The sequence below is a fragment of the Pteropus vampyrus genome, unplaced genomic scaffold (genome assembly GCF_000151845.1).
Source record: "Pteropus vampyrus isolate Shadow unplaced genomic scaffold, Pvam_2.0 Scaffold66, whole genome shotgun sequence".
NCBI lineage: Eukaryota > Metazoa > Chordata > Mammalia > Chiroptera > Pteropodidae > Pteropus > Pteropus vampyrus.
In genome coordinates this window covers 6636825-6644871 of record NW_011888847.1, presented here as the reverse complement: position 1 = coordinate 6644871, position 8047 = coordinate 6636825, and positions in this window count along the sequence as shown.

Sequence of the window (8047 nt, the reverse complement as noted above, 5' to 3'; positions counted from 1 at the left end):
CATATCAGATAAGGGAGCAGGAAAAAAGCAGTGAGGAAAAAGATTAAAACTCACTTTAAGTCACTGAACCCCAATGCGAAATTTGAGAAAGTGTAGTTTAGCCCTACATTACTTATTTATAAAGTTAGATATATTTAGAAGAGAATGGGGGAAACACAGTGGATGCTATTGCTGTGAGCATTGATTGTATCTGTCTTCTACCCACTGCAGGCAAAATTATAGCTCTTGGAAACCTGATTGTCCTCTGTTAAACACTATAATTTCTAATATAATTGGCCAATAAATAACAACATGAATTAATTGTTGTATTTAAATACTAATGAGATTCATTTCTATCGAGCTTTGGCATATTTCACATAGGCATTAATGGCTTCAAATCAAGGAAATAATTTAAATCACAGCAACCTTGGGGACATTTTTAGCTTGTAAAGAGCACATCTTTGTGGTGATATTTAAATAAGCCTACTTCACATGGAAATTTCGGTATGTTCAAGCTACTTAGTATAGTTTTATTCAGTAAGATTTTTTTATAGCCGAGTTGCTCATTAGGCTGTGATTAATGTCATGCTTATTTTCATATGCAGTTAGAAAACTAATATTTACATGAAGTAAAAAAAAACAAAGAGCAACTGTAAAGGAGATAGAAAAAGCTAACACTGCAAAACTAACAATGAAGTCATCAGTGCAGAAGAGCTTTAAGCTCCTCGAACAGGGAGAACAAAAAATTATTCAACAATCATATTTATGACTGAGAAAACAAAAAGCAGTCCTGCCAATTCCAAATATAGTGACTCTGGTAAACTCCAAGGTTTGTATACGGAATGTGAGTATTAATCTGGTTATTTTATACTATTTCTATTATAATATTTTACTCTTTCTAAAAAAATAAAAAATCAGAAAATAAGAACTCATCACTGCATGTAATTTGATCTGTAGCTCCACTTAAACAATAATTGTCAAAAGGATATAGCTTACAAAATTTTAATTCTTCTTTTCCAAAAGTAAGCCAAAGAGAGTACTTAGGATACATTAAAAGGAATTCAATTATAAGAAACACTTCGGTCTAATAATGGATTTCCATGCCTTCTATTTCATATTCAGCTATATCCTCAATTGTTAAGTATTTTCATACTTGTTTTAGTTACAAAATGTTTACTGACACTTCTATTTACTTCAAGTATAACATAAGAAGCAGAGGCCCAAAATGTATCTTTTCAAGATCAAACACTAAGTTACGAAGTATTGAGGCAAGATAAAATGTATTTTTGTCTAAGTAACCTATTGTAATTTATTCATTAATTTATTAGAAAGGTATTTATGATAATAGCCATGAAGGACTCAGATCTTATATTTGCAGGAAATGCTGGTGTTCTCTTGTAGTCTAACCCTTTCACTTTGAGGTTCCTTTCCTTTGAGTAACTGATAAATTGCTTGAACATTCCCAATGAAAGAAAACAAGAAACTCACCAAAGAGTAACAATAAATCACCAAAGGGTAAATTTCTACCTATTAATCCATTTTTCCTTTTTGGGAAAAAAATTGCAAACAAAAGAAAAAGTTTATTACTTCAAGATAATAAATCTTCAACTATGTAAAGACTCCTTGATAAAATCTTAAAGAATGATATTTTCAAATTCAAGATAATATTTGTTGAGATTACATATCCAGGTCCTATTGAGGTATTTATTAAGATTGGCAATGAAAAAGAATGTTATTATTGAAGTTGATTCCAGGCCTTCACAATTAACCTATTTCATAAATGTTAGCAATATGCCAGATTTTGCTTAAGCCATGAGTACCCAGAGTAAATAACATGTGCTCTTTGCCCTCACTGACCTTTTCACAGGAAAGGCAGATATTTAACAGATAATTACATGTTGGCTACATAAAATCAAGAAATAGTAGTTTTACCAGCCTTCTCACTAACAAAATCCAAATTCCTTCCCGTGCATGACAAGCCTCATCTTGTATCATGTTCCACACTCTAGCAGCAATGGCCTCTTTTTATTACTTGAGTATGCAAAGCACTTTCCCACTTGATGAGTTTTGTACAAGTTGCTTCACCTTTTTAGAATGTTCTGTCCCATAATATTCATATGATATTAATATGGCTGTGTCTTTTTCATGGCTCAAGTCTCAGCTGAAAAGATGTTCTCTCTCCACCTGTCTAAAAGTAAGCTACTTCTTTAGTTACAGTTTTAACGGGCATCCTTGCTGATTTCCTTCATACTACTTACCAGAAATCTAAAACTATTATTATTTTGAAAATGATTCTTACTTATATTCCCCAAATTATAATTTATTGTTTCATTGAAAAAATATTTGTAAAGGGTCTACCATGTTCCAAGCACTGTTCTGGACTTGGGATATAGCAATGAACAAAACAGACTTAAGTTTCCAGCACTCTTGGTATTTATATTTTAGAAGAAGTAGTTAGCAAACAAATTTTAAAAAGTCAATGTACAATATGCCAAGAAAGTAGAGAAAGAGAAATACAGAGAAGTGCAATGCTATTCTAGACAGAGTACCCAGGGAAGACCTCTTTGGTGAGATGACTTTTGCATCTATGTGGCTAATGAAAGCAAAACCCTATCTGTGCACTGCAACCCCGGTGTCTGTCACAGTTGCTGTTCTATAGGAGGTACTCGACAAATATTTGATAATTGAATGAATGAGTGAATCTACTCAAAAATTACATTCTTCAGCACATAGTGAACAATATCTTTATATGAATCTCCCACCAGAGATAAATGAAAGAGACAGGACTAGAGACAGGAAAACCTGATAAGCAGTTGTTGCAGTAATACCAACAAGAGATGATTATGACCTATATACATGACCTATGGAATAGCAATAGAGATGGGAGGTAAAAATGATAGAACATAGAGTAAATGCTGAGAGAGAAAATGAGAGAGAAGAGGAAATAATGACACCAGACTTCTCACTTAAAATAATGTGTGGATGGTAGTACTGTTCACTTATTTAAGAGATACAGAAGAAGTATATGTAGGAAAAGATAGTGATTTTATTTATAGACATATTAATTTAAAAATATCTATAATATCTAAGTAAATGTATTCGTTTGATTATAGGACCAAAGTTCAGATAAGAAATTTACACTTTAACATCATCAGCATATAAATGATAATAAAGTTATAAAAGTGGATGAGACCACCAATCCAGTGAGAGAAGAATCATAAAAAATTCTAAGGAACACCAACATTTAAGGGTTGACTAGAAGAGAAACTGACTATTGAGGCCTAAAAAAAGAGCTGTCAGAGAAGTAATAAGAGAATTGGAAAATTATCATGTCGAGAAATGCAATAAAAAATTATTTCAAAGATGGAAAGTGAATGACAGTGTTAAATGTTGCTGAGAGGTTAAAATAAATATTGGAAGATTGACAGTAATCCAGAATAGTGACGTCTGAATGTTTGCTAATCTGTTCAACAGAAGTTCCGGTGCAGTGGTGAGATCAGAATCAGAATCAGAGGTGAGTAAATGGAGAAAACCACTATAACTAATTATACTTCAGAAAGTTTCACTGTGATACAGAGAAAAAAGAGACAAGGGAAGGTTTGAAACCATGCTGGGGGAGGGAAGGAAAACGGAAGGAAGAAGGTGGAGGAGAAGGAGGAGACAGGAGAGAGGGACTGGCAGGGCAAGGTGAGGTGAGGCAGAGACTGGGGCAGAAGGCAAGGAAAGCAAAGTGAGGTGAAAGATGAGGGGGCAAGGGAGGGAAAAGAAAGGGACAAGTAATTCGAAATATCAAAAAAATTGGAAAATGTGGCTTCAAAGACTTTGTTTAAACTATAATTAATGAATAAAATCAGTAGAGTTTCATTTTGCCCCTTTAAGGATTTCCTTCTTTGCAACCTCATAACAATAATAATTCCTTTCTAGACTTCCAGCTTTAACTCCAGGATATAGTGAGCTGGAAGGAGGGTCTCTACCACTTTTATAATAAAAAAGAGCTAGACTACCTTTAAATTCATGACCTATTTTCAGATTAACCATTTTATTTTGAGACATTGTAGATTCATATGTAGTTGTAAGACATAATACAGAGAGATCCAATATATCATTTACCAGTTTCACCCAATGATCCCATCTTCCAAATATCACCTTCTGTGTTCTTTCATTCTTCCTCATGTGCAAAGGTTTCTTATTTTATTATTTTCTTTCTGTTTAGAAAACTTTAAGACTTTTTTTTAAGTTAAGTCTGCAGGCAACAAATTCTCTGAATTTCCTTCACCTAATAATGCCTTGATTTACCCTTTATTTCTAAGGATACTTTTGCTGAATATAGGATTCTAGGTTGCCAGTACCTTTATTTCAGCATTTGAAAACATTGTGTCCATTCCTTTTGACCTCCATGGTTTCTGATGAGAAATCTTCTGTCTCTTGAATGGTTTTTCCTCTGTATATAGGGTGTCCTTTATTTCTGGCTGTTTTAAAAAATTGGGGGGAGGAGGTCTGTTTTAAACAGAACTTGAATTGTATTGTGTTTGCATATGATTTGTTTATCCTATTTGAGGTTCACTCAGCTTCTTGATACATAGACATATCTCTTGCCAAATTTGGGTAGTTTTCAGCCATTATTCCTTCTAAAGTATTTCAGTTCTGTTGACTTTCTGGTCTCTTTCAGGGCTGTAATGATATGCAAGTTAGATTTTCTGTTAGGGTCCCACAGGACCCTGAGGCTCTATTTATTTGTTTTAGTCTATTTTGTATAGTTGTTCAAATTAGATTAAAAGGGGCAATAAAAAGTAAACACAAAAGATAAACATAAATAATAAAATGTTCAATTAATCCCAAAAAAGAAGGAAAACAGCCAACAAGATGGCAGATCCAATTCAACTATATAAATATTTATATTAAATTTAAATAGATTAATCACACTGATTAAAAGATGGAAATTATGAGATTGCAGATAACAGCAAGATCTAACTGTATGGTGTCTATAAGAAACCAGCTTTATGAGCAAAAACAGAGATAATAAAAAAAAGCAAAAGAATGGATAATAATAATATCATAAAAATATAAATGGAAAGAAAGCTGGAACAGCTATATTAATAATAGACAAAGTAGGCCTAAGAATAAGGAATGTTATCCAGGATAAAGAAGAACATAACATAATAATAAAGGGGCCAATTCTGCAAAAGGACATGAGTTCTAAATATGTATTCTCCTAATTATAGAGCTTCAAATACATGAGGCAAAATTTGATAGAACTAAGAAACAGACAAATTCACAATGAGAGCTAGAAACTTTAAGACATCTCTCCCAGTAATTACTAGAACAAGTAGACAGAAAATAAAAATGTAGAAGACCTGAACAAAACTCCCAACAATTAGATCTAATTGACGTTCACAGGGCATTTCACTCACCAATAGTAGAATATATTGCTCCAGGCCCCACAGCCATTAAAGAAATAAGTTAATGCAACAAACAGGTTTATACCCAAATATTCCACGACTTAGAATAAATGGAACAATTCCTTGACAGACAAAGCTACCAAAAGACTAGCAATGAGGTAACTTGAACAATTCTATGTCTATCTATTAAAAGAAATTTAATTCAAAATTTAAACTTTCTAAGTAGAACACACAGACACACACATGTAACACATCAAACCTCCTAGTTAACATGATTTTACTGATGAATTCTATCAAACATTTAAGAAAGAAATATTTCTACAAGCAAGAATGCCTCTATCATCATTTCTATTCAACATCATACTTAGCTAGTACAAGAAAGCCAGAAAAAGTAATAGATGGTATATAGATAAAAATAAAGAAATAAAATTGTCCCTATTTGCCGTCAACGTAGTCCACATAAAGACTAAATAATTTACAATAGAGCTCCTAGCACTTATCAATGACTGTTAATGAACACAGTGAGAGAGTGAGAGCAAGAGACACAGACAGACAGAGACAAAGAGACAAAGAGACAGAGACATGCACAGTGGTAGCATGAACTAACTCCCAATGGCCAAAGTTAGAACAGCTTAAGCAATAATGAATGAGAGTACTGAATTGTAATCCAAAGAATAAAATAAATATCTATCAGTTCAAATGATAGAAATAAAAAACTGAATAAATAAATTAATGTGGGAGAAGGGATATTCTTCTTTACAGAAACAAAAAGTAAATAAATAAATATTACCATAAAGTTTTTCTACCACCCTAGCAGAAAGTATCTAAACTAATATTTCCTCTTCAATTCCTATACTTAAAGATTTTGTTGGCTGTAATAACACAATTATATTTTCATAATCTTATAAATTAAAGCTCGATGATACATTCTAAATATTTTCAAAAGAAAATTTTTAATTGCCTCCTTCCCTCATAGTATTTTTATTTTTAACATTTGTTCACACACCTGCTACTACACAAAATCCCTTGAGGAAAAAAAATTACTATATTTTGGCTCGGAAATGTGACAGTGGAGCAAAGCAAATGGCTTTCAAGATAACAACATCATCTCTCAATTTCTATTTGCTTTCTGCTCCCCTTACTTTCACTATAATTTCAACATCTACCCTAGAGTAGAATCATGGGAGGATCTTTCAGCAAGTATCATCTAAGTGTATTTGCTCTCTCAAAATACTTCAATCTGGTTACTTCGACTGGTTTCTGGAAACACACTATTTTGTCTGCAAATGACTATTTCTTTTACATCTTCCTATGTTAATATTGTTATCTGCAAAGTACATTATTAGGACTCTGGTTCAAGCAGCCTTTTAATTTATAATAACAAACATCTTATATAAAAACCTATTCTAAAATCTTTTTTATGCCTTATAGTTTGTTCCTAGCTGAAGAAGATTGATAAAAGGGGCCCACAATCTTTCTGCTCCTGGATTACAATTCCATTGCATTACATGATACTGTCATTACTTTCTGAACGCACAACTGTAGGATGAAAATAAAACTTCATATGCTTATAATGCATAATCATTCAAAATCTTCACCATATTTGTTCAATTGTCAATGAAATTTCATGACACTTCTTATTTTCCCTTCTATAAATATTTCTTCAGTTTAATTCACTATGTTGTTAGCTGTTTGAGACCAAGAAATCTCTCAGCAAGCCAGTGAAGTAGAGGTAAGACTGAATTCATCATTACCCACTGAGCTGTCAGATTTAAAGATAATTTACTGTTTTGACATGTTCAGATGTGCAGGGTACAAGAAACAGAAATACTTAAATTACTAATATTGCTAATCTTCAGGTTTACAGCAGAACATAATTCAGAAAGAAGTTTGTCACTCACTGTACCTAGAATTCATATCATGAACAGATCTAAAAAATCCTTCATGTATATTTAAAATTGTTGGTAGCTGTGGTAATTATTTCAACATGTTTCATTTAAATTTTAGCCACTATACAAGTAAAACTCTAAGAAATTATCTTCTTAAAGCATTCTTGTAAACTCTATTATCTTGAAGTTTGATTGATGACAAGAAAATTGTTTTTGAATACTTTTTTTTCCCCCAAAATCTACTTTTCTTCACTTTTCTTTAAAGTCTTTATTATTCTTGGATTGAAGATGACTAAACATGAAATTTTTAATGAATGTTATTCCAGAGAACTTTTTTCTCCTTATGAAATTTTGAGCCAGACTATTCTGCTTCTATTTCATCATTAAATGATAGAAGAATTCCAAAAGAATAATATTTTTCTTCTCAGAAGCCTCATTGTATAATTGGAAAATAATAAAAATTAAGTACAGTCTATATGGCTTACTTTTAATATTATTAATTATAAAACTGAAGACAATTTTGTAAGACCGAAATTAAGATAAAATATAATCTCTAGTATTCTGCTTTTTATAATTTTATAATATCAATATTTTTGGTTCAAAAGATATGTATGCTTTGAAATGTTATCTATCAATCTTTTACTGATTGATCATGCAAAACCCTAATTGTTTTTGTACAAAAAAAATTAATGACATCATTATTAATCAGTTTATTCTTGCAATATTATACTCTTATACTTTAACTGATTGAATTTCAGCATAAAAAACATATAAGAAAAA